This window comes from Calonectris borealis, chromosome 1 (assembly GCF_964195595.1).
Source record: "Calonectris borealis chromosome 1, bCalBor7.hap1.2, whole genome shotgun sequence".
In the NCBI taxonomy this organism is placed as follows: Eukaryota; Metazoa; Chordata; class Aves; order Procellariiformes; family Procellariidae; genus Calonectris; species Calonectris borealis.
The window spans coordinates 143,786,043-143,813,239 of record NC_134312.1 but is presented as its reverse complement, the minus strand read 5'-3'; the positions used below and the strand labels follow the sequence as shown (position 1 = coordinate 143,813,239).

The 27,197-nt window shown below is 43.2% G+C and overlaps 1 protein-coding gene across 6 annotated transcripts in view; it reads right to left on the bottom strand.

The window, feature by feature from the left end:
• Window positions 1-16,458, bottom strand: part of P2RY8 (P2Y receptor family member 8) — a 39,424-nt gene extending 22,966 nt beyond the window's left edge. For 2 of the 6 annotated variants that reach the window (XM_075134077.1, XM_075134094.1), the window contains exons 1-3: window positions 16,359-16,458; window positions 12,753-12,839; window positions 7,598-7,802 (exon numbers count right to left, since the gene is read on the bottom strand). The gene's annotated coding sequence lies outside the window, so the exon portion shown is untranslated. Of the gene's footprint in view, window positions 1-7,597; window positions 7,803-12,752; window positions 12,840-12,998; window positions 13,060-14,548; window positions 14,613-16,358 lie in introns of those variants that run through there. The other 4 variants (XM_075134085.1, XM_075134069.1, XM_075134103.1 and 1 more) reach the window with 3 other exon arrangements.
• Between the last annotated feature and the right edge of the window lie 10,739 nt (window positions 16,459-27,197).

Genomic DNA, 27,197 nt, shown 5'->3' with positions numbered 1-27,197 from the left:
GAAATGAGACTTTGTAGAAAACGGCAAGCTTGAAACCTGGCCTCTCGTGAGGGCTTCCCCATCGAAAGGTTTTGGTTCCCCTTTTCACTCTCTTGTAGTGCCATAGATTTCGAAGGAGAATTGCCGCTGGGAGCTCCTTCACTGGCAGGCACCTGATGCTTTGGCAGTGGCTGAAATGTGATCGCAGCCCCCACAGCAGCCACCTCCTCTTCCGAAACCCTAAGGATGCCCTCAGCTTCCTGGGAGTAGAGACGGGACAGTGCTTTTGAAAACACCACCCGCCCCCTGCCCGCTGTGAAGAATGATCAGCACCAAATACTTTCTCGCTTCTCTTTCTGAGAATAGCAGAGGTCATTTAATTTTTGCTAGTACCTAGTTCCCAGCTCTGTTTCAGGACCCACGGCTCGTGCTCGCTCATGGGAAGTTCAGGGGCTCGGGGCCATCTCAGGGTTTTCCCATAGACCTGCCAAGCCTATGCTCTCCCCAGCCCTGCTGGAATCACCTGGGGCTGGGGCATGGTTTCTGCACGTGTGCGTGGTGGCCAGCCTGCCTCTCCGTGCGGCATCAGCCAGGCAGTGGAGAGGCCCGGCGGGGCTTGCGAGATGGAGTCACCGATGCCTGTGACAGTCACTTAGCATTACAGCCCGTGGGGGGTTTAATGTGGTTTGGCAAGCAAATGATGGAAAAAGCCAGTGTTTTGAAACTCATTCAGGGAACTGAAGGAAACAGGTCCAACATCTGGTATTTTAACATCTCAGCAACTCTTCTATAAAAACATAAAGGCAATGTAAATTCCAGGAGAGCAGCTTTAGTATCCTTTCTTCTTCTGTGTGTGTTTCTCTGTCTCTTGCTCTGCTGCATTGTCATACACATATACAGAGAGGGAGAGAGGAAGAAAAGGAAAGCAGAGTTTTAAGCTTTAAAATAAAGCCGTTTTCTTGAGGATTGGGGTTTAGTAAAGGTTGTGCATTACATTTTCATAAAAGAGCCTGGAAAGGCAGAATAAATTCTCACAACCCTTTCCAGCACGATCCATCGTGCCATGCAGGTAAGCAAAGCCATAGTGCTCTAACATCTCAGATACCAAAGATAAGAGTGCAGTGATAAAAGACATTTCATCACATGATGTGGGGAAAGTTTTGCACAAGTTAGAACTAGCTGCTCAGTGCAGGTTCCTCTTTCAATTCTCTGAAACACACACACAAAAAAACACATTTCAAAAGTGGTTTCCTCAGTTCAAACCTCCCACCACTCCCACACCATCTCTATAGATGTTACCTCTAAGATGTACTATAAACTACACATAAAAGTTACTTGTGTTTGCACTGCATAGACTGATAGTTTTTAGAGCATTCTGTTACATCATATTATAAACTATCCTACACAAAAAAATGAGGCTTGTTATTTAGTTTTGTTTACCTATTTCTTTAATGTAAAAGAAATCTATCCTTTTTTACCAAGACTAGTAGAAAGAGGACACCTAGCAATTCATCAGCTAAAACCTATCCTTTCTTTTTAAAGGTTATACAATCACAACAGGAAATATTTTGAAATGGTCACACTAATCACAAGACAGACTACTTTTTAGGATGAACATGTGTTTATACTAGTCTCCTATTTTTAGGTCACGTCACATGCCAACTCCTTGCCATTGCCATTTGTATTTTAATTATAGATGAAATAATAACTTTTGCAGTCTTCAAGAGTAATAAGATCATACTTCATTCTTGCTTTGCTCTTACTTGCTATACTCAAATTCATAATCTGACAGAAGCAAAGAGTGAGAACTAGCTAATTTACATTTAATTAAATGTCTGGCTTTTGTTTGCCTTGTAGTTATTGCCCTTTTTTTCTTGTTTCTTTAAGCACCTGCAGCAAAACAATATTTGGGAAAGATGCTAATTTTGGCCTAAGTTCTCAAAAGGAATTAAGCATCCAAATGTTTTTGAGGAATCAGTCCTTAGCAGCAGCATTCTTGACTGGTTTCCACACATCTTTCTGCAAAAGCAAAAGCAAGCTTGTCTCCGGCTGCCAGAACTGTCAATGAAAAAGTAGCAACGATACTTTGACCAGGAGATCAGTATGTCAGTGAGCTTTCTGCAATGGCATGATAACCAAAACACTATGACTTTCTAGATTAGAGTAAGGATCCACCTTATTGAACATGCCTGTGTAAAAGGACGGCTCTGGCACTCCAAGAGCACTTCCAAAGTGCTGGGATGAAGTGGGCTGAGGACAACACCCACAATGAGCTTCCTCATTATCACTCCTGCAGAAAGCCATGTCAATAAGGAGATGAAAATGTTATCGACTTCTCTGTATCTTTTTGTGAAAAAGCCTCCTTGCAATAACAAGAGGTAGATGAGAGTTGACAAGACTATAGGTGTGTCCTTTAGGTTGATAATCAGATCGTCTTCAATTCCAGTGGTCTCTCTTTCACTTGCTCGATGCGTTTTAAAAAGTCACTTTCCTACTCTGATTTTTCTTTTTTTTATAATACTAATATATTTGCACTGCTCAGTTACCTCGCTGATGATGGTTTTAGAAATATTAGTGTCTTGCTTTGTAAATGCTCCAAGTGTTACAAGGAGAACAAGCAGCTTTTGAAATTGCCGGCACAGCACCTGCTTTTATTTAACTGAAGAAGTAATCTGTAAAAACCATACTCGCATGCTTACTCTAAGATAAGAACTGTTGCTGTAGTACACTACCCATTTACTTAGAAGCTTTTCCATTCTTTTCTAGAATGCCTCATCCAATGAAATGAAAATTAATTTACGGGAATCAGTGGACTTGTTCTCATGGTTTATAACTACGTTTTTCCCAGACAAGGTATCAAGATCTCTTATGCTATAATCTCTGCAAACCTTTCAATGACTTCTTAAAACAATGCAGTAAGCTTGATGAAATCATGCAAAAGTTAATGACAGAAAGCTCTTGAATGAGTGAGTTTTTGTGCCATCTTTTTGACTGTCCAGTTCAAGCAATATTCAAGGGACTCATTTGTCAAAACTGTGTTCAGATATTTTTCTTTTTAAATTGAACACTTCCTTCTATCTTAAATTGTGATACCCAAATAATGAGACTTCCCAAATCTATTATCAAAATAGAAAATTCTTTCTTTACAGGTAGTGGTTTTTTTCTGCCCACATTATAATAATGCAATAATATCCCAAGGGGAAAAATCTCCACAACCTGCAAGGTAAATAGGATTTTCTGGCTCTGAAATGACTGAATGCTTCATATCACAATAGACAGGGTATGACTTTGTACACTGGATTTCTGATGTCTTGTTCTTGTCACTAGTAAAGCTCGAGAAAGCCACAGTTCAGCTGAAAACCAGTTAAAAGAGTTTCTTTAGAAACTGGGTGTAAAAAGAGATTGCGGTTAGTTTTGCTCAATCACAAAAAAAGACAGAGACACAGGAAAGCAACAAGTACCTAGAGGCAGTTACTACAGAATGCAAATCCACAGAGAGAGCCTAGAACACCCACCATCCACACCTCCTCTACCCCAGCTTGTAGAAACATAAGTAGACAGAGGCACCTGCCTGCCCAGGAGTCTCCATGGCCCCAGCTGAGATGTCCCATACCTCGTCGGCTCACAATTAGGCATCTTAGAATGAGATCCAGAAAACCAGGACACCGAGCAGCAAGCAAGCTAGACAACAGGAAACGCCTTGGTCCCTGAGAAAGCTGCAGCTTTCGACACTTTGCTGAGGGTTTCAAGGAGACCTCTACCTACAAACATGTATTACGACTGAAATGTCTCCTGGAGCGAGATGCTTGCATCAGTCCTATCGCACAAAAAATTGAAGGATCCAAACAACAGCAGCACTGTTCACATTTCCCAAATATCACTCAATGGGGATGTGGGAGATATGAATTCAATTCTCTCTTCAGAGTGATGAGATTTGAATCTACACCTCCCACCAAGCAATAAAATTTTCTATTAGTCACTTCATATAAAACATATAAATTACATGGAAATAGGAACTGCAGTTTGGATGTCTTCTCCTCTCAGGTACTGAACAAAACACTACAGTCTTTTTTTTCTCACCCATGGACTTTTTATCCCAGTTGCATCGTGCAAACTGGAACAAATTCAGGTGCAAGAGTAAAGATGAGTTGTAGATAAATAAATTTAACATGGTGGTTAATGCATTTCTGCAAGAATGGTTGGTTCCAAACAGATTAGGTAAACATCCCTAGTCTGTAGAGAGTGCTCTAAGCATCCCCAGGATTAAAGGCACATGGCATTGCCACCTTTCTTCTGACTGTATCCCATGCAGGATCTACTCCAGTAAGTCTCCAGTAAGTGCTTTGACTATTTATGGTATATTGGGTCCTCAGAATGACACAGCGCAAGGAACAGTCTTTCCCCACTACCACAGCTGTGGATCATTTCAGGCCTTCAGTATGAGCTGGATGGTAGGATATACTGAGTGCTTCTGAGCACTTAGTGACTGGGCTTCATAGTTTCGATATTGGGCACCCTTAGCCCCAACTGCAAAAGCTGAGCAGTTGAAGACCTCAGTCTTGAGTTTTAGCACTTACAGTGATGATATGAGTATTTAGGTGCCTAAAGCCTTTCTTCAATGCTAGCATTAAGGTCGGATGCTGCAAATTCCACCTGTGAAGAAATCTTTTCTCCTTTAGGGTGAGTTTGGGGGTGAATGCCAACAAGTAGGTCAGGCATATGAACACGCAGAGGCCTGATGTTGGGCATGTAATGTGAGCCACAAATGCACATTTGCCTTGCTCTGCCTTCTGGGATTGTGCCCTTTTTGCAGAAGAATCTCCTTGGCTTGTGCAGCTAAATCATCCCTTGGTGAGCACAGTCCCACCCTGGATAGATTGCCTGCACTGTCCGTGCAAGCCTCAGTGGCAGTCAAGTAAAAGTACTTGCCTTTCCTGCTTGTGCGGCTGTCCCAATGGCTTTTCCCTAGGTCAAAAATCCTGGCAGGTATTCCATACTGTACTGCCACTCAATCTGCTAACCAGTCCTCCCAGATCACAGTACAGTATGTCCGCAGACATTTTAACTTTTCCCTTGCCAAACTCCTTGAGAACAGATATCCTGTCCATATATCCTGTCCCAGCAGACTAGGAAAGGCGTTCAGCAGAGAAAAGTTATCAGGCTCAACTCTGCATTTTTGTAGCATTTTCCCAGACAGAGTAGTCTGGATATAAGGGACTTGTGGGGGTGGACGAGGCTGAGTTTGGGAGGTTGGTATGGTGCCTTCACTGCAAATCACCAGACCAAGTGCTCATGTTTCTTTCCCTCCTGACAGGCAGGAGTGAAGTAGGGCTGTTTCTTGTTGCACGAACATGCCTGATTTCCTGGGTTGTTTAGAGAAGGATGATGAGCCTTGGCTTACAGGGGTATAGGTATCTACTTGCTCTACCTCTTGCTGAGGTCCTTTACATTTCTCCCCCCCCCCCAGGCTGGGATGGGAGAAGAACAATATAAAGATCCTATACTTACACTGACTACATTTACCTCTTAAGAGGGGCAATTACACAGGGAGATACCGAGGAAGCTGTTTCCGCTACTTGAAGGCCAGAGAAAAGGACTTCAGTAAAAATGAGAGTTGGGCTCATGGAGTTACAACGTGGGGCAGGTTGGCCTCAGAGCGGAGACTAACCTAATGCTTTTTTAACAGAACTAGGCTCACGGGACATACATGGAGTAGTTTACACACATCTCCTCACCCCAGCACAAGACCTCAGCTATCTCTTGAGACATCCTGTCATCGCTGATATGACTAACTCCTATCAGTGGGTATGTGGATGCACCACTGTGAAGGACAGGGTTTGAGGAAAGTAGCAGAAGATCAGGTCATTTTTAGTGTTGTGTGGCGGCAGATAGCAAGCAATCCTGATACTTCCGATGCGACGTGTGATGTAGGCTTGTCAAAATAAAACACTAGTAGAAGGATGAATGAGATGACCATAAGATTCTCAGTGGTAAAAGCCTGACAAAACCCCACTCCTATCAAACTGTTGTCACCTCTTCAACCCACTTTTCTGATGAGAAGCTACCTGAAAATTTGCTTGGCTTTTATACTCCCAGTTGGTTGGGAATGTGCATAGATCAACTTATTCATAGACTGTGAACGAAGAAGAAAAGCACAAGTATCTGAGAGATTGTATATTAAAGAGTTAAGAGGAAGGGAGGAGAAATAAGGAAGTAGTGGTTGAAACAATCTGCTTTTAAGCATACAAAAAGTTAAAAAAGACTTGATAACATTTTAAACAGAGTGTATAAACAACACAGAAAAGCCCCAAACTAGGTGTTTTTTTTCTAGGTGGTGGGGCGTTCAGAACTAGTGGACACCATAATGGGAACTTCAGAATGGAAACTCTGGACTTTTAGCCAAAGAACAAGCACAGGTTTCTCACCCACCCAGACTAAAACATGAAGTGAAGGAACTATTTGTAATAATGAGAAGAGAGGTTGGTTTCCAAACTCTTCCAGTGTATAGTAGCACCATTTTTTCTACCCAGTTATTTAATTTGAGATCTATTAGATCAAAAGTATATAAAACAGAGCAAGTGTAGTAAAGTACTTTACCTTGGGGTTTGCCACTAAGGACAGCTGGACTGTTAGTGTCAAAAAGACAAACACAAACTGATTTGCAAAGAACATTTACATACTCTATAATTCTGATCTAAGAATGCTATGCTGGCTTTTTAAAAATTATACTATATTTGGCTGTCTTTCCACTGGGGAAATACTCTTGTCATTTGTCATCATTGACAGTAGTGATTCAGCAGCAGTACAATCTTTGTAGCCCTAACATAGGAAAAAAAGTTCTAACGCTAAAGTCAATGTGTGTTCAAAAAAATGCTGTCATTTTCAACTGTCTGTATGCAGGGCATTGCCAAAATCTATGGCATCGTGTTTCACCAGCGTGAGTGGTTGTAGAAAAGGACTTAGATTAGGGATGGTTTAGGATTAATTTATTTCGTAAGTGAAATAAATGTGAATAAGATTAATATAAAATAAAGAAATAGATAAAATTGAAAATATTTCATCTTGATCTTCAGAGCTATTTAGTTTTTTAATTGGTGCAAGCTTAACTTTCTGCTTCTATACAATCCCAGTTAACACTTGTGCATGAAGCAATAAGACAGCACGTAACAGTCTAAGATTTTTATTGACCAGCATCTCTGCAAGTTGTCTATCTTCACTGCCTTTGACAGCTACACATCAAGAGAATTAAGCTTTGGCTCAGATCTTGAAAAAGGAAATAAGCACCCACAAGATAGTTTCTACAGCACATTTCTCCTCCTCTGGAGGAGAGCATTGAGGCATTAATGTTGACACAGAAAGCGCAGACTGAATCTATTTCAGGGAAGGCTTGGATGTTTGTCTTCTTCCCAGAAGAAAGTAAAAGGACACAATGGCACTGGGCTGCAGAAATAGAAGGCAAGAGCCAGGACTCTGTGGACCACTGTGGGGATAACGTGCACCGAGATGCTGGGCCAGGCAATGCTTTCTATGAGCCAGTCAATAAATACTGTTCACAGAAACAGCGTAGCTGCTTGGACCTAAAAGTGAAAGACTCTGGTTTTTCAGTACACCTTCTTACCTGACAAATGAGGTTTGTGGGTGGGCATGTGGCCTCATCTGTAGGGGAAGGATGTGATGTGGGAGAATCCAGAACGGTGTGTGGGAGTCCTGGGTGACTGTCAGCCAGAGCAGGCATCAAACACTTCCACTTGTTCACTTTATCATGAATTTAGAAGCAAGGATATAAACTGCTCAAAATGCCTCTCACCCATCTCTTTTTCAGCCTGGGATCAAAGCAATAAAATTGTAGCTCAGAATAAATGGCAGAGTATTTCATGTGGTTACAAAAACCGGTCTGCAAATCCTACACCAAATCCTGCTTGACTCAACACATGACAGACCCAATTTATGAATGGGGTAAGACCCAGTGAATACATTTACCTTCTATTGAAGGCAACAGGAAGCAAGAACATTTAGCATTTGGCTCTCTTGGGCCCGCAGCTGGACACAAAAATATCTTTGATATTGAAGCGTAACTTTATTTCTAACGCCTGGCACATTTTGAATTTCTGGCCAGTCCTTTGTGAACAACCCCCTGCTTATTAATTTCTTTTTTTCAGATTTACTGGAAAAGTCTAAGCTGATGATATATGGAAGGTGATAACCTTTTTCTTTGCTAAGACAGGTGGAGGTAGAGGAGCATTTACAGCTCCTGTAGCATGTTAGTCTGAACCGTGAAATTGTTGGCAATGGCAAGCTGCAACACTATGGTTTTTATTTCAAACATGAAGATGTCAAATCCCCAGGTGCCCCCACGCTCTTTAGAAGTAGGCAAAGATGTTTCTGACCAACTATTTTCCCTTCAACACTCATGACTACACTAGTCCCAGAGACAAGTTAGAGCAGCCAGAAGAGTAGGCACAACCAAAGGAGCCGATATTTCTGTAGTACGGTTTGTCTCTCTCTGCTCTCCTACTGCTAACTGGCACAGGAATAATATTTCCACATGCTGATGTTCCCTGAATAACAAAGTGATCCCCAGGCACTGCTGTGAGAGACTTCAAAGTTCATTTTTGCAGTACTGCAGCAGCAAAAACTGGGAGGTGCTGAGAATCCACCCCACTCAATGCAAACAGAAAAATTAAAGCCGAGGGTAGACCAACCATCTATGTTATTGATATCCAGATCAGTTATGATCTCTGCCTCTCTCATGTGGGGGTAATCATGTACTCATGAAAGACAGCCCACAAACATTAGCAGGAACAGACACGTGAGTAGAGCAAACCTATCAGGCTACTATAACATATAAAACTGCGCCATGTCCTGTTAGTTTTTCTGAGAAGTGTTGTTAATGGAAAACTTTTCATTTAAAAAGCTGGAAAAAAGCTTTCACAAGTATATATAATGTAAAATCTCAAACATTTAACATACGCTGAACCTGAAACATCTCAGCGATGAGTTTGTGAGGCTATTTTATCCACCAAGACCAGAATTTAAGATTATGTATCTACACAGCAGAGAATTGCTGAGATCATGAAAGTCAGACACACTTCATTCTTCATCCTCTTAGAGGTGTTAACGATAACTTTATGCCCCATGGAAGAAATGTGTGACTGAGAAGGCATGTGTTCATGTGAAAGAGTGGGTTCCAGATATTTTCTTTGACAAGCAGGTAGAGATTTAGGTCATGAATTGGGCTGATAAAGCCCAATATGCAGTGTGCAAAGCAGTGTTTAGTTCAACTTAAGGGCTTGATCTTGCTCCTGCTTAACTCAGTCTCACATTCTTGTACTAGCAGCCAACTTCTGTTAGCGGCAATCATGGATAAGCTGCAAATTTTTTGACTAACTATGTATTTGTAATGACCATGACAGCTCTGATCAGTGCACTGATTATTTAAGCACTGTGTAACTGAGATTATCAGCTTTGCAGAGACCTCAGATTGAGGAGAGGGGAAGGTGTCCCCCATGAAAATGTCTTGTCTTTTCCTTCTTTCTCAAAATACTCACAATGTTTATATGCCTCAGGAAGGTTGCTGCTCTAGCAGCCTGGACTAATAAACAGCTGAAGAGCCTGAGAGCCAGAATTTATCAGCAGGTTTCCCTGGTTGCTTTGCAGTTTAATGATCCTACTGGTGAAAAGCTGGATGTCAACAAGCTGAAGAGAGCCAATCAACCCAGCTGCCAAGAAACTTTACAAGTCAGCTGGCTGGAAAATGGACAAGTTTAACCCTGCCCATTTCCATTTGATCTTTGTTGGAACCAATGCCCTCCCAGCAATCTTCCAAAGGCAAAATACCCCATCAGAAAGGTTTAGACTTTTTTCTCCTCATTGTTCAATGAGTGAGACTATGCCCTGTTACAGTACAGTGCACTGTTCAAACTCTCGTCCTCAATACCAAATAAATAATTTATTTGTGGGCATTTTTGTGGCATCCAGTGTCGCACCAAAGTGCTTCAAAAAGACCTGCAAATTTCTTCTTTGCAGCCTTTCTCTAATATGAAGATTATTTAACCCCATATTTCAAACAGGAAAGTGAGGAATGGAGGCCCTGAGTTGCCTAGGACCTGACTTTTGAGAGCATTTGGCATTACATAAAATGTTGCTATTTCAAAGCCACATTTCTATTGACTATATCTGGATCTATGAGTACTCAATACTTCTGCAAGTCAGACCCATGCCACACACATAGGTCATCTGGAGGAGGCTATGGATGAGCCTTGGAAACATGAAAACTTGGAAAAAAAAATCTTAGTGAGTCTCACAGAATATCCTCTCTCTCTCAGGAAAACTACTGGGAGACCTGAGCCTTGAACCTCTTTGTGAAGCTTCCTTTTACAAAAATTCCCTGTTGCCTTTTCTTTCTGGGGACTGAATATGATTTGCTACAATCTTTAAGATGGTTGATAGAAGAGAAACACTTCCCTTCCCTGTCTAAATGATAGAGTAGCGGTTAAGGTCAGGAAATAGATGCCTCAAGTTGCCTCCCAAGTCTGACCATGGGACTTATTATCTGAGCAGGAGATTGCTTTAACCACAAAGCTGCTGGGTACTGCCCATATTTCACATCAAAGATGCGCAATAAAAAATTATAGATACGACAACTCAGGGAAAGACGGAAACACCATGCAGGAGAGCAAGAGATTCTCTAGCCTAGTGACAGGGGCAGTCATCAACTGTAAGGTAGTGGACATGGCCTGGTATCTACTCTTTAGATTGGCCTTTTCCGTGTGGGAAAAACAGTGACTACTTAATGTGAAATAGCGTCTTTGAAGACGAGACTAGAGATGAGGTCTTTTGCCTTCTAGCTGAACGATATTTCAGGCATCTGCTCCTCTTTTGTCCAATGACCACTGCTTGCTCTTCCAACTTCAGCTGGCCAGGTGCAAATCAGCCCAGACTGTGGTAGCTAGCATACTATCTAGCTAGGAAGGAAGGAGGTGGATACTTTCCAAAGTGTGTTGAACGTGCATGCTCTTTCTCCTAGAAGAGTGCTCTAGAGGAGGAGTTACACTAGTTCCTACTCCTCTCTTCGACTGCGTTTGAAAAAAAAGTGCTTGTATTTCTAAAGAAGAAACATAGTCTTACTGATGTGCTTTAAGCGTGCTTCTTACTGGCACTAGGCCAGCGCTCTCAGTCCTGTCAAAATCCAATCGCTCTATAATTGCAAATGGATATCTGCTCTACACTTGTCCTTAAGTACTGCTATCTTATGTTATGAGAAGCAACTACTAGGGTATAATTCCCTATTATACAGTCAGAGGCTGTATAAGAATTGTCCCCGCTTGGAGCTGAAGCTCTGAAGTAGCTCCCCAGCTCCATTTCAGGCACTTTTCATGTATCCTTTTCTTATGGAGGTGCCCTTTTCTCAGCATCACACAAGACTTTCAGGCAGCATCAGTGGCAGAATCTCATTTCCCAGGACATCACTCACTCACTAAAATCACAAGGCTACTTTGCCTTTTCCTGTAGTCCTACCTCTCAGTCAGCATGTGTCCTCCAGCAGCAAGTAGATGACAGCTCATCAAGGAGACAGGCAACAGTCTCCCTCTGAATGGGCTCTTGATTGATTTTTTGTGCTGAAGTATTCTTCCGTAATATTTACACTTAGGAGACTGAGGACTATGCTACACGCACAAGGGAGATGTTACTATATGAAGGGTATGTCAATATTAGTAAATTAAATGCTGTCAGAACCTGGGCTCAGGCCATGAAATTCAGTTCCTTGGGCTGTTCTGGCACAGTTTTGTTTCACACCAACTAATGCTCCCTCAAAAAACTCTGGGCCTCACACAACCATCTTGTGTAGTTTAGGAGCTAGCATAGACCAAAGACCATTCCCAAAAAGGAGTTTGGATGTGGCCATCATGTTTCAGAGGCTGAGAAGAGATGTGTCAAATAAGCTAAAGACCAGGGAATGACTGATCCCAGCAAATGGATGTAGTGCAAAATTACTGTTGGGTAAAAAAGTATTTTCCGTCTAGACCACTAGAGGGTGCAGACAAACCTACTTTGCCTTGAAGATTTATTTTTAGGTTACTGATACCTGGATATTTCAGGTTTTTCTCCAGAGTATTTGAGGAAAAGAGCTGAAAGGATCACGCCTTGCTGTCCTCTACAAACCCACTTACATCATCTGTAGCATGTAACCCAAAGACTGTCTTTCTCCCGTTAACCGCTGTCCAGACACCGCCCTCTGTCCTCGTCTACCTTGATTTCATAGTACCAGTTTTCCTCTTCTCTTTTTCTTTCTTTCCCTCACCATTTCTGTTCCTGCTTATCCACAGTTTCTTACCCTACCTCTCACCAGCCCCTGTGCTCCAGGAGGATTTCCTTTTGATCCCTGCACTGCTTGACTGTCACAAGGTGAAGTAACAAAAGAACAAAAGGCTTATTCTCCCACCCTTCAGCTGCTGAACCATTGTAAGCCCAGAAGTGGGGTCTACTCAGTGTACCCAGGATCCTGGGAGAATAGGATTTCAATTGGGCATGATTTAGAGAGTCTCAAAGACTGATCACATTTTTGAGAAGTTGTAGGGGAAAAAAAAAAGAAAGAAAAAGTCTTTACAAGATGATTCCTTTCTTTGTGCTTACCCACCTACTCAAAGCAGAGGCTTGTGTTCCTGAATATTCCCTTATTGCCTCAGCAATTGCCTCATACAGCTAAACTCTGTGTGTAACATCCTGCCAAAGAAAATGCAAAACTTTTCATCTTAAATGTTGATCAGACTTACAGGCAGCTCCCTAAGGAATTTGTCTCGCCGTGGTCACCGCTGATGTTTCCGTGCTGCAGCAGATCAGATTTCCTCTATGAGTAAGAGCTGCAGAAAGGACCAAAGAAAAAATCTTTTAAGAATCAGATGTTACAAAAAAAAAATTTTTAAAAGAAGCACATCTAAAGATAATGCCGAACAATGACAAGCACCGATAATACTGCCTTTCATAGCTTTAAAACACAGTTCACTAGCTGTAAAACATACCTGTGCAGGATTATTAAAGATGCATAATGTCCACATCTGAAGATGAAGAGAAAATAAAAGAGCACATACTTTTTGGTGACTTGATATTTTCCCTTCTTATTTTTGCAGATCTGAATCAGGTGCAGTGTATCTGGTAGTAAGTAACCCTAACTGCTTCATGACCGTACATGAGTAATTTCTATTGTTATTTCAAGATTTAATCAGCAGTTGGGAGAAGGAGGATGTGAGGGTAAAATTATTTTAATTCACCAGCTGCTGAGCCTGAATTCTTCATGCAATAGTGTGAAAATGTGACAAAAATGTGCGGCTCTTGATGAACAAGCTTATAGATGCCTTGCCGCAACCTGAACAACTCTTGGGCCCTCATCAGTCTGTGCACAAAAAGGCAGAATCTCTCTGTTGCGATATATAATGAGAGCTAAAATCCAGCATTTTAAAAAATCGAGCTGTTGCATGAAGCGTGTAGAGATCTCCCTCTCTCTTTTGCTGTCCGAGCATTTAGCTTTAGTTAAACACTTAACAACACTGAAAAATAAGACTACCAATGGAAAATTTCAGTAAGGACGGAAGGCTTCCGATCAAAAATATATGAAAAGAGACCAGATCAAACTGACATTACCAGCTTCAAAGGATGTAGAAAATGAACCCTGTGGGATATTTCTCATTGATTACCACCTAAATTTAGACAAAAAATGGATTATATTACCTATTTTAAACCAATTTTAAAATAACAACCCTAACTCTCAGGCTAAGAGTCCCTCTCAGGTTTCCTGCATATAAATAGTAAGCCCAGGAGCAGCACCAACTTGACCTTCCCATTGAGAGCTGACAGTAAGAGTAAACAAGCCCAAACTACAGTCCCAAAGACATTTACTTATAAAATGAACTCATTTCATCTAGGAATTTTTGAGGCAGTAGTCAAGGGCCAAACGCTCCTATTTTTATAAAGTCATTTTCAGAGGAGAGCTCCATTTTCAAGCTCATTTTGCACACTGTGAAAAACATGAGAACAGTGTCAATAAATATACCTGATACGAAAAACATCCTTCTGTCCATTTGGAGGCTTTGCAAACATTAGTTGTCAGCAGTGAAACCCGCTGGACTTCTGCTTCAAAACAACTTTTTATCTGGAAATTATGCAAATATGAAGTAAAGTTGTAGGGCGGCAATACGTGTGCAAAACACCACCACATCTTTTAAACACATTGAGAAATAGTCTTGGTGTCTCTTCAGTTTTGAGCAGGACAGAGGGAGTCCACCACAGGATAACTTCTTGAGGCTGGGCTGTGGGCTGCTGGGTTTCTCCCCTCTAGCCACTCGACCAGAACACAGCAGTTACTGGGAGAGACCACATTTACCATACAAAGAATGGCTTTTTCAGGGTTTGTTTCTTTTTCATCCTATTATGCCGCTACATATAACGTATGCCTCCCTCTGACAGAAAGCTGAGGAGTACACCCTTTTCCCGCACCAAAGAAAGATACTCATGCTGAAAGGGAGCACTGAAGGAAACATTTTAAATCACCTAAGCTGGCCTTTGCTGCACTTACAGTCATCAGTGAGAGCAAAATTGCCTGCACAGGCAGATGCATCTGAGTTGAACCCAAACCCACCCTGAAAGACAGAAGGTGAATACACATTTTCAATAAATGTACCTGCAGTGACGCTAAAAACTGAAGGCAGAAGCAGTGGGTAAGCTGCTGGTTGGCGACAGGGGAGGCCTGGGTTCAGTTTGCTCTTCCCACACAAAGCTGCTGAGTACTTTCCCTTGAGCTGTGCCTATGCAGTAACTGGGAAATGTGACTGCAGGATGGGTAGGCACACCTCAGCCACCTTTCGTCTAGCAAGCTGTGGCATAGGCTGCAAGTATTTAGCAGCTAAGGCCACACAGAGCTGTAAGGACCAGCAAATTACTTAGCATCGATACTCAAACTCAGACGACTAAGGCTGATGCAAATGGTTCTATCCATGCCACAGCCTCCTCCCTAGCAGAATGCTGACATGCTCTCTGGCTGCGTCTACAGTGACGTACAGCTGTTTGCAAGGGAAGACCTGCGATTCTTGATCAGATCATCTGCACTGGGGAGCTGCGAAAACCAGGGCACAAGTCTGGCGTCAACTGGGATTCATCCCCATCTGCAGGTGACAGTGACAAAACTTCTGTGGCTCATAGAGTCTTTTAAGGGTGAAATTCATTATAGAGGTCCAAGTGTTACCGCAGTAGCGATCTCACGAGTAAGGTGGAGGTGATTTAGGAATGAAGTCCAAACACTGATGGGACTTACGTGTCTGAATCAAACGAATGCTTTTGAAAACCCTGGCTAGATTCTCTCAACCACTATGTATAAAATCCAGAAAGTGTTTATACCAAACACTGAGCATAGTCAAGGAGCCAATGTCCAAACATTAAAACTGATTACAAGCAAAGACTTAAAAAAAAGCAAATGCCAAAAACCTGAATCTCCAGCGTATGACTTTACCCAGGGATCCTCACAACACGTACAATTTCACTTTCTGTAGGGCGACCTGGTGACAGCACATTATCACAATAACTGCCCTACAGATGGCTATTTTATGCTTGTTTCTGAACTATTAAAAAAACCTTCACGCAAATAGTGTCTCTCCCTGTCTATTAAGAGACAACAAATGCAGTATGCAAGAGTGCACTGAGTTACGAGACTTCCTTCTGGTGCCCGTCTGTCTGAGTTCAGTTTTTATGCATCAAAAGACCCCGATGAAATTATATCATTTTATGATATGGTTCCACAGTCACTTCTGTGTGTATGTTTGGTTGCTGCAAACCTCAGGAACAGTCTCAGGATGACTACAATATGTGACTCTGCAAGAGCTAAAGATAGATATAGGTTCAGATTTACAAATAAAACTGGTCCAAAATTATCTGTTTTTTTTTCTCCCCCAATACGTAGAAGCTCATTCTTCCTCCTTTTAAAAATACCATTGAAGACACGCTATGATTTTTACTACTCTCCTTACTAAAGCAAACTGTACACCTGAGAACCCCTTATTTTGATAGTGGTTTGTGCAGAGTGAACTCCTTAAAACTGGCGGTAAGAATTTTCTTTCTCTTTTACTGCAGTATTTGCTGACTTCTGACTATGTGTAACATAACTTCTTCATTACCATTGCTCTATTATTAACCCATACAGTTCTTTATTTATTTCTTCAGCTCACAGTCATCTGGCACAAAGACACACATGTACTTCTTGGATTGCAATGAACTTTGTTCTCCCTTCGGATGTAAATAATAGGAGGGAGAACAGATCAGTCTTGACTGAGTCTGACTCCACCGCAAAACAATTTTCAATAAACAATCAAGAAGTGAAAAGCTGTACTCCTTACCTGGTCTGGGATGTACAGTGCACCTTGAAAGCCTCTTAAATGACAAAGAAGAATTGGAAATAGTTGAAAGTTTGTACTCATCCAACCACAGGGCTCAGGAAATGACCGTGTATTTTGCAACGATTAACTCCTTCCTCACTTCTAATGTCTTCGCTTTTTCAAGTACTGTAAAAAAATCCATCTTACCCTTCCACTGCAGTTTGGTAACTAATGCCATGCCCTACACATGATTTCTGTTTCACCCTGAGAATATGCAGGTGGCCAGAGGAGATGACTCTGATCCCCTCCATGGAAGAGAGAATTTGCAGCGTCTTCTGCATAATTGTGACCAAGTACATTTTACTGTTGAGTGAAGCTTATGTGATGAAGTGTAGAAATGACTAAGTAATAGCTTGAGTGCCTAACTCTCATTTTTAGAAGAGGGTTAGAGCAATATTCTCAACGTGACTTCGGTGTTGTGGTGCCCAACAGAGCAAGGAAAAAAAATGTTATTTAAAGGAGCAGCATCCATTGCAGTCTGGACAGGCTTTTGATGTACATATAGTGTAGGATACTTTTATGCACAGGGGGTCACTAGGTGAAAGTCAGGCACGCTGGAACATCAGGAGTTAGGTCCTCTGCACATAAAAATCCTTCTGCCCCTAAACGCCTGTTTCCCTTGACTGAACGTACCTGTTCGACTGAAAGGCATTTCTGAGCCTGAGCACTGTATAAAACCATTAGCCTGAAAGCTAGCAAAGGCCAGTGCCACACAACAGCACAGGCAGGAGCACAGGCTGCCTTTGGGGAGCTGGCACCTCCACGCTGAACCCAAGGTGGCACCCGGGCTCTCTGCATGCAGGTGCAGGGGGGATCAGCACCCCAAAGTGGATTCCCCCCACCAAAACAGCAGGCTGAGAAAGAAAACACTTTCAAGAATGCAGACCGTAACACTGGAGACAGACCTGTGTTTTGCACTCTTCCTCTTTTTTTATGATTTAGAATACAAGCCCTGGACATATGTGCATACGTGTCCTTTCCACAGCCTTGAAGTCTCTTTGCCTAGGCATGTGTGTGTTTTATTTTAAAAACCTTGTGGGGGAGGGAAGTGTCACTCCCTGCATTTGGGATGTTGGTAGAGGAAGAGAGAATAGAAATGTCACCAACACGCACTTTTATACAACAGTTTCATAGCTTAAGCACCCAGCTATGATGGTTTGGGTTTAGTCTTCTCTTTGAGAAGAGCTAAATCCGTGTTTTGGGCATAAAGCATGTCAAAAGTCCACAGAAGCTAGAAGAGGTAGGGATCTAGTCCATTCTTCTCAGCAAAGCTGAGCTGACAAAGCAGGACTTGATGCGTCAGCGAGCCTGTGCTCCACAGACTTTTCCATGGGAGAGAGGTTTTGTATGAACTACTTAAACGACTTTGGTAACAAAGCCCAGAGCTCAGCATTGTCCAGCTCTTGGTGGATGGTGGGTTTCAGAAAGAAGTTTCTTCTTAGATTATTAATACGTACAAGACCTGGTCACTCAGATCTTGGATTCCTTTCAGCAGAGTGGTCCAGCTTCACCAAAAGGACTGGAAAGGGTACGCACGCCAGCCGTGTGCTTAGGGGATTATCCCAGAAAGTGGAATAGGGAGCCTGACCTGTCCAGACCAAGGGGTCTTCCACTGCCTGGGCCAGTATTCTGCATTACTGCACCAGAAGGTGGCTAGGACCGCCTTCCCAGCACTGCTCACAGCCACCCTGCCTTGTGCAGAGAGCACTGCTGCGCCCGTGTTGGACAGGGCTCAGGTTCCTCCGGGCAGGCAGACACCACAGGGTGCTTCCTCCCTCCCCCGGATGACAGCAGATCTAGTACCTCAGCCTGCAGCCTGCAGAGCTTCCGAGCCTGGGGAGGGACCTTGCGTTTGGGTTATCTGAGACAGAGGTGGGGTTGTCTCACCTAGCTCTGGGCCTTTGCACTACAGACGTCTACACCAGAGGTAGTCATTCAAGGCACTCTTGAATATAGGCAGTGGAGAGAAACAGACCTTTGCAAGGTTCTTTATCTGGGAGTATTAACAGCCAAGTAAGAGTTCCTTTTGCTATATATATATATGCTTGTATAATTTTTATGCAATCAAGATTTTATAAAAACAACAAATAAAATCCTTATTCTTTTGAAGTTAAGTTCTTCCATTGACTTCTTAGGGATTATTTCCAGTAATAATGACTCCCGAGGCATGCTCCTGCGAGACACTGAGGAGTGTGATCTGCACTTGATGTTCATCCTTTCACGGTCTACCGCAAAAATAAGAGGGATACTCAGCATCTTTGGTGGAAGCAGGTGCTTAGTTGCTTTTTTTGAATGGAGGCCAAAACATCCAGGTGATTCCTCAAGCTAGGGCTATTTATTATATAGCTTCAAATACAGAAGCACAAGGGAGTTCTACATTTAACGTGGTTGCAGGACAGAGACTCAAGTTCTTCTTGCCTTGACCCCTCTCACTTTCACATACAAAAACTGAATCAACTGTCAGTCTTTGTCAGCTGCCAAACTTGCTTCTCACCATGAGCCTACAGGTAAACAGGAAGGAGTTTCAGTCTCACAACCTCAAAGCGTGCAAAAAATATTGAAACAGACCTCCTAAAAACTAATGAGATTTGCTTTGCTTCCTAGGTTGTTATTTTTTAACAACAATCTTTCAGTTCAAATACAACAACTTAGAAATAGAGCTTTTTTGATCCTTAAGGCTACAAATATTTAAAATTTTACAACTTTTATTCACTACCATTTTTAAAGAATCTTTCCCCTCTAAAACTGGGGAAAGGAACTCTCAGAACAAAAAAAACAGCATTTACTTTTGGTAAAAAAAAAAGAAATTTGACAGTCCTGGAGTATTATATGATATAATGAGTATAAGCAGTAATTAATCCTACTGTACAATAGACTATTGTATAGTATATTGTACATCATAATATAATGAAAAGAAAGTTGTTATTATTATTATTACTATTACTGTTACTATTACTATTACTATTACTACAAAGTAATCAATTTGATGGGACTCATTTGGCCATGTTAAAATTTCCTCAGAAAGCAATTAGGTGCTAAGAAAGCATCACTCTGAAGACTAATCATGTCTTTCAGAAGGATTATGAGCAATGCTGTGAATTTTTATAGATCAGTTTCCTTTCAGTGAAGTTCTAGCCCTCTGTAAGTCCATAGTCAGCTTCTTACTGAGCTCAGTAGGGTCAGGAGTTCATCTTGCAAGTAGTCCCTGGAGCCATCTCAAGCAGTCTATGAGTATTTGGGTTCCTGCCTTTGTTGATAAGAATCTGCACTTTGACTATGCTCTCCTGGGAGACAGGGACATGACTTTTGTGTGAGGCATTTTAGACTACTCCAGTAATATTTTAGACTCTTTTTTTTTTTTTTTAAAAAGTGATGTTAGAAAGCTCCTCGGTGTATCTCCAGTGCAGAGATCTTCCTCTAGGGTGAATCTGCACCAACCCTGAGGTCGACCTGAATGTGGTTCTGGCTCCTGGTGCCCAGAGGAAGCAGATGCAGGCGAGGATCTGATTTGCACAAGGTCCTGAGGGCTCCCCAGCCTCAGGACATGCCAACCACTTGCATAAAAATAGAGAAAAAATAAATGGTCTTGGGGAGCTGCACTAAGGCTAAATATGGTTATTTATTAACAGCAATGTTATTCCCACAGAAGCAAACACTAGCTTCTCTTCTGCAGCTGACAGGGGTCTGGGGTAATGCACAATTGCAGGCTAAATGCAGGACCTGTTTTAGGTCCTTCTGATGGACCCCACCTGGCAGTCAATGAACAGAGAAAGGTCTAACCTCTGGAGGGCATGGCACGATGTTAGCTGTGGCATGAAAACAAGCAAGCGAAGCAAGCTGTCATTGCACTCTTCCTAAAGGGTTCTTCATCTCAGCTTGAGGTGCATCGGGAGGCAAAGAGAGCTTGCACAGGTGGTGGTGGTGGTGGAGGGGTCTGTAAGCACAGCGATATGGGAGTGTGAACAGGGTGGTGGCAGGTGGGCAACCTTAAGAAAGAAGTCCTGTGCTTTGGGAGTGAGAAGATGGAAGAGTAAATCTGTATAGAAAGAAGAAGGAGCTGGGAGGGCTGGAGAAGTGAGGGAAGGTGGTAGGAGCGAGGGAGGCTGAGAGAATGAGTCCCAGAACTGCTGAAGGAGGGCAAGCAGAACGGAGGGGAGGAAAGAGGGTCTGGTGACATCCGTCATATATCATAACAGAGGGGAAGGAAAGGAGAAGAGCATTCTGGGAGACTTCTGCTTCTCCATCATCCAGTACCAGGAGGAGTTGGGCAGGTCTCCAGGGCTCAGGCATTTGGTCCATTCTAGGCAGGCAAAATCATCATGGCATGAAGTGTCCCACAGCAAGGTGAGCTTTGCAGAGGGACGGAGGGAAGGCAGGCAACCAGTGAAAAGAAAGAGGCGACCCCCGCCTCACAGTCAACCTAATATCTCCAAGCTCCCTAACACCCACCCAGCTCCAGAGCTCAGAACTGAGTTGTGATGCCAACAGTGACAAGGGCAGACAGAATACATTACTTCGGCGCTCATCGTCCAGGTGGCAAAACTCATTTTTGCCCATGCTGTTTGGCTGGCTGTGCTATGATGCCATTACACACCTGATGAAACTCCAGACCTCAGTTATGACTGATTGTCCATTTCAGTGCTAACATGCAACCAACTGTGGAGCTCTCCAGAAAGAAGACATTCCTCTTAACTCTCCAGAGAATAAGCAGACAATCTTGGCCAATTACTTCTAAAGTTAGATTCAGTATCCAGATGTCCTAGGCCCATGAAGGGGTGGTATGGTTAGAAAGAAAACCTACCTAACAATTTCTCCTTGCACAAGGAGGTGTGACCCGCTTCCTTGTCCAACGGCATAGCCTTCAGAGGGTCAAAACATTTCAACTGATAGTTATTCATCCCCAAAAGTGCAGGTTCAATTAGTTTTGCTGAAGAGAAAATGAAGGGAAAAAACTCAAAGCCAAAAAGATTCTTTTCAGTGTTTTCAAACTGACATATTTTCATTTCAGCACAGGAAATTTCTGTCATAGGAAATGAGTGCTGCCCAATTCAGTGGCAACGGTAGGAGCACATAAGATGGGTCTTTGCTTTGCTTGAGACAGGCCTTCCATTTCCTGGGGGAGCATTTCAGTCACTGGACTGCAGCGTAGTTTGGGGTCAGGGTCTCTCCAACTAGATCTGTTCTATCACATCCAGGGAAACTTCCTACTTTTTACATTGAGGTGAGTGTCCAGGTTACACCCCGGAATTGAACTGCCTCAAGACTTCGAGACTCTCAACATCTCCTCCCCCTCCAAACACACTCACGCACGCCCCTTGGTTTCTATGCGAACTGGAGGCATTCTCCAAACGAGACCCCCGTCATGTGTTTTTCTTGTGGTCTGAGCAAGGGTTCCTGTGCTGTGTGGAGGCAAAGTGGGAACAGGTGAGTGAGACCTTATTGCAAGCAAGGGATGTGAAAAAGTCTGGGGAAAAAGAGAGGAAGAGTGATGACAGATGGCAGAGGGGAGTGAATACTCCAGGATGTGCAAGGGTGAGGGAGAAGCAGGGGAGCAGGGAAAAGGGGAAAGAGCCCTTAGGTAGGAGTAGGCAAGGGGCACAGCCTGCAAATCAGGAATAACCAGGCTCATCAGATGCACTGTGGCATGCATCAAAGTGCAAGTCCGGATGCAGAATTTCTCTTTCCTGTTCTGTGTTGTATAAAAGAGAACTACTCTCTGTGCAGAACGAATCTGCAGTATGGTGACTGGTGACTCTTCCTGGGAGGGAGGTGATGCTTGGATCAAGAACCAAGAGGTGCCTCAGTTTCCTGCACTGAAACTAAAGCCCAGTTTGTGAAGCACCAGGGCTCTGCTTCCAGGTCTGTGGCTGCCACCTCACAGCACCCTTGTGAATCTAGCATGAAATTTTTAGAAAAAATTTCCCAAATTAAAAGATGTATTTGGGCTGAAAATAAATTTTTCATCAGCTTAAAATAAAATATATATTTCTTGATTCACTGAAAATTCTTGAAATTTTTATCCCCGACCCTCAATATGCCAGGGGTTTTAAGGTTTTGACCTCCCTGTCGTTGCAGTTTTGATCACTGCCTCCATTGCAGTGAAGTACAGCAGTGCACAAGCTCACTCCGAATAAAACCACCTGCACAGCACAAAGTGGCTACAGCCTTAGCTTGAATTGACTCAGCTTCGAGAAAACTAATAACTGCTTTTGAAATCGTTTAGAAAATTGCGTGTTTGCTGACTGATTGCTGGTCTGACTAACCTCTACTAGGCAGATTTCAGTTTGATAATCCCGATACTCAGTCAGACTTTAAAAGTGACTTCCCCTTGCTATTCAGGGTATGATCCCCACATAAGTGGGTTCCCTTAATTTTCCCAGGCAGTGTAAATGGGCCATTAAATAGGCAAAAAAGAAACAAAGTGGGGATCAAAATTTCTTGCTTTGTATTTAATTATTGGAGGTATTTTTCCACCAGTCATATAAAGTCCAATATGGTTTGTCATTTGTCTTTGTTAAAAATATATTTAAATTTCAGACTAAGAACTGGACTCAGGACTGAGCACCTCAAGTGTTATTTCTGTGGGAGAAGGATTGGGAGGAGGCAGGATCCAGACCTTGGTCTATTGGGTTACTGCATTTTGCAGAGGGAACTTTCTCCCAGAGACAAGCAGATGACCAGAAGCTCAGGTAACTTGGGTTGGAGGAAAATGCACTCACTTGTTGCCATTCTCCAGGTACCTTCTTGAGCTGGGTCCCCAAGATCAGACAGACATGATGCTCTCTGCTGACATGGCCACACACCCATCTCTCTGAAGCCCTCCCAAAGAGTGGGTCAGCTCAAGAGACAAATCTCTATGGTTCTGCAGAAGGCAATGTTCTGGTGGTCCCTCTACACTCTTATGGTTGAAGCAATTGAGTGTTGCCCCAGAACTGAACTCTGTCTTGGTCCTCTGCCCATAGTTCCTAGGAGATGCTAGTACCAAATTTTTCCCAAAGTGGACATATTCTTGGGACCCAATTTCTGGGAGCATGCCTTGAAACACCTGGGGACTGACCAACTACATTCAGTAGGGGCAAGGCTTTGGTCAAAAGCTGTGCTACTAGGGACGTATAGGTTCCAGCAAAACTGCTGGTGGCCATCAAGGTTGTTGGGTTACCTTAGCCACAAGCAAGGCTTGTTTCCTGCCAGACCTCAGCCAACCCAGACACTTGAGTGACTGGTGGGCAGACTGGCAGGAAACCAATGCTTCCTGTCTGCCTGTTCCCTGATTAAGCAAGCTCATGGATATATCACAGAATGGTTTGGGTTGGAAGGGACCTTTAAAGATCATCTAGCCCAACCCCATATGAAGGATGCGCAAGTGGGAAAGCGTTTCTTCAGCCTGCCCAGCTTCCTAGCTTCTTGTAACCACGCTCTCTTGGACAAAACAGGCAGGAAAATGGCGAGCTCCTGCAAAAGTCAATACACTCATTGTATGGAAGCAAAGTATTTTTCTGTGGTTAAAAATAACAGCTTTTTAATGCTTTGGGTTTGTTTTTGCTTTTTGTTTTTAACAATTAAAGTGTTTCAGTTTTGCACCTATTTGGAAAGTGGGTTTTTTTTGTTTTGTTGCTCAGATGTAGGTTGTGACAAATTGGAATATGCTGAGTAGATGTTTCAGAGCAGCCATCAGCTTGTCGGGGTTTAACCCCAGTTGGCAACTTAAGCAGCACACAGCCGCTCGCTCACCCTCCGCCCCACCTTGGTGGAATGGGCGAGAAAATCAGAAGCTACTAAGAAGAAAGTTACCCAGCCAAAACCAGGACACAGCTCTAGAGCAGCGTGTGCTGAAAAATGAGGCTGTGGCTCTCTCATACAGGACGGTGGGATCCCTGTAGGGTTTTGTTGGGTTTTTTTCCCCTCTGTCCCCTTCTTGCATCACACAGCTGCTGGGAAAATATATTCACCCATGTTTGGGTAAGCAGATGCTGTCAAGTCTTGACTGCCACCAAAAATCCTTTGAAGACACATTTACTTCTACCCCCAATGCTAGGTTTGCAAAAAACAAGCCTGCCTACTGAACAAGAAGGGAAAACAAAAGGTGAAGGAGTTATCAGCTGGCCAGCACCAGCGATTCCATGCGCTGAGGCAGGGGGACTGCCACCTAAGTCTTTAAGAGGACTCAGGACCAGGCCCACCTGGGAGATGGGAAAGCCTCTTTCTTTTTTTTTTTAGTTGTAAAAAGGTTGTTTTTCAGACGTTATGTAAGACGTCCTATTTGTCTCTAACTTCTCACTGATTACAAACGGATTACAGGAAGGAAGCACTCCACCCAGTTTCTTAATTTATCATGCACCGTTGCTCAAAGGTGTCATCCGTGTCTCAACAGAAATTTGTTTTTTCCCCTTCTTTTTAAGAAAAAGAAAAGGGGGAGGGGGAAGCAGATGATCTTAACTGCTCATTAATTATTAATTGTATGGCAGTTACACCCAGAAAAGCTTTTGATTTTTCCAGCCGCACATTTGCTAAAAATCCTTTCAGCAAGATACAAAAAGATTTAGTGCTATTTCTTGCAGAAAGGAAATGGCATGTGAGAGAGAGAGAAGTTAGGTGGTGCATATTTCCAAAAGGCTCTGTATTACAGCTCAAATCAGAAACCTGGATCCTACTCCTGTGATACAAGCTCAGTCAGTACTTTCAATCTTGTAATTATTCCTGCAGACCATCAGATAAAAAAAGTGAGGGTCAAATTGTGTTCCCAGTTCTGCCGAGGTGGGAGTAAAACCATTGCAGCTCCTGGAATGATTCCACGCTTACTGCCATCCTCATGGGGCTACAGCTTTGCTCCTTACGTCCTCGCTGCTTCTGCTTGCAAAGCTGTGCACGCAAAACGCTCCCACTCAGGGCAGGGAAGGTACTTCAGGGTGACTCGGGGAAGAACCTAGTTCACGCATGGCTCTTGGGATGCTCAGGGGGCGCGGGCAGCCAGCTAAGAGGGAGTGCAAGGGGTGCAGCATCTCTGGACGTGCAGTGAGCACCAAGGGCAACAGGGAGGGGAAAGAAGCAAGGAAGCAGGATGGCTCGGGAAGCCTTTAGAGGAGTGTCCAGGCAGCTGGGGAGGAGAGCCGGCCAGGGCACCTGCTGAGGCAGGTGTCCTCTCAGCTGCAGCTTTCCAGAGGAGCAGCGGCCTCACATGCAAACCTGCTGGCTTGGACACCCGCAGCGCTCCAGCTGCGGCACGACTCGGGCTCCCACGGGGCACAGCCGAGGCCCACGGAGCCGCTTTTGTGGCTGGTGCTCCTTGGCAGCAGACATGGACCTAGAGCCAAACTTTGGGCAGCAGGTGAGGCTGTAAGGCCAGTGCCGGGAGGGAGGAGAGCACCAGGTTGATTTTCTGCTGTGTTGTGCTTTGCCAAATACTTCAGACCCTAGGGGATATATCACATGAAGGGCCTGGCCCATAAATGGCTGATAAAAGCACTGACACCATTAGAAAATGTACATACAATGTGTTAACACTGAATGTATCAACAATGCAAATACTGATTGCAAAGAGGAAACCAAATTGACGTAGACAGATTAAAGCCAATCTGTGGATCTTTTCGTCATTCAGTTTTTAACTGCAGGCTCTGTCAACTCATCTGTACTTACCCTTGACCCAGGCAACAATGAATTTTGCTCTCAGTCCAGATATTTCTTTGCTGCATGACTGAATGTTTATTGTATTGTTTTCAGTCATTTCCTTCAACAATGCGAATGGGAAAGAAGCTTTAGAAGAATTTTTTAAAGCCAAGAAATGTAGACCAGCAGGGTGCAGGGCCCCTGCACTAATACATACCTTGCATTTCTAATTCAGAGACATTCGTATGCTGGAGTATTCTGATGCCAAGCAAGATCAGTTCCTTTCTTGCTATTCTCACTGAGCTGTATTTAGAGCCAATAATTGTCTCCCAAAGAAGTTGTAATCATGTTCTGGCAGCGAGCAATGTACACTCCTCTATGGTTTTTGCAATCTGAGCTCTAAAATAGCAGTCTTTTCAGGTCCCAAATAAAACTGTAATGTGTATATATTCCAGATAAAATATATTTTCAGTTCTGCAATTCTTCTCTCAGGAAGTTCTTGGCATATCTTCATTTCCATTGCATGTCTCAGGAATGCATCTGCAGATCTTCATTTGTGCCTTTTGTTGAAACTCTTTGCAGCACAATAATAAACAATGGGATCAAAGAGGAGACTGTTTAATACCAGTGAAAGCTTATCTAACCCCAAACAAACTCTTCAATATGGCAACATAGGCTAACTGGATTACTGTTATCATTGTGTCAAGCATATAGCACATCATAAAAATCCTACACAAAACAAACTTGAAAGTACTAGTGTGCTTTTTGGTTTCCCCAAATTGTGTGCGAGGGGAAATAAGAAGTTTTCAGTAGGAAGGTTTTGAACAATTGCGACGCCATTGCTAGTGAGGGGGGAGAAAGCACAAAAAGACCTGTGAGCCAAAGCAGCGTCTCTAAGGTAAGCAGTATTTCTTAAGGAAAACATGGTTCAGGGCAACAAACACATTAAAGTGAGCTCCTGTCTGCCACTCCTGTGCTGAAAAGTGCGGTGTATCTTCCTAAGTGGAAGTAGAGAGTTGAAGAAGACACAAACCAGAGGAGCAGTCCTGAACATCTCAAACGTTTGCAACGTCGAATGACCAGTTCCCGGGCAGCGCCCGAGGCTGCTGCGTGTGGCCCGAACCAGAGCACTGCCTCTTTCTGCCAGAAGGCAACAGCCGCAGGGTGACAGGCAGTGGGGCCAAAGAGCCGGCTGTT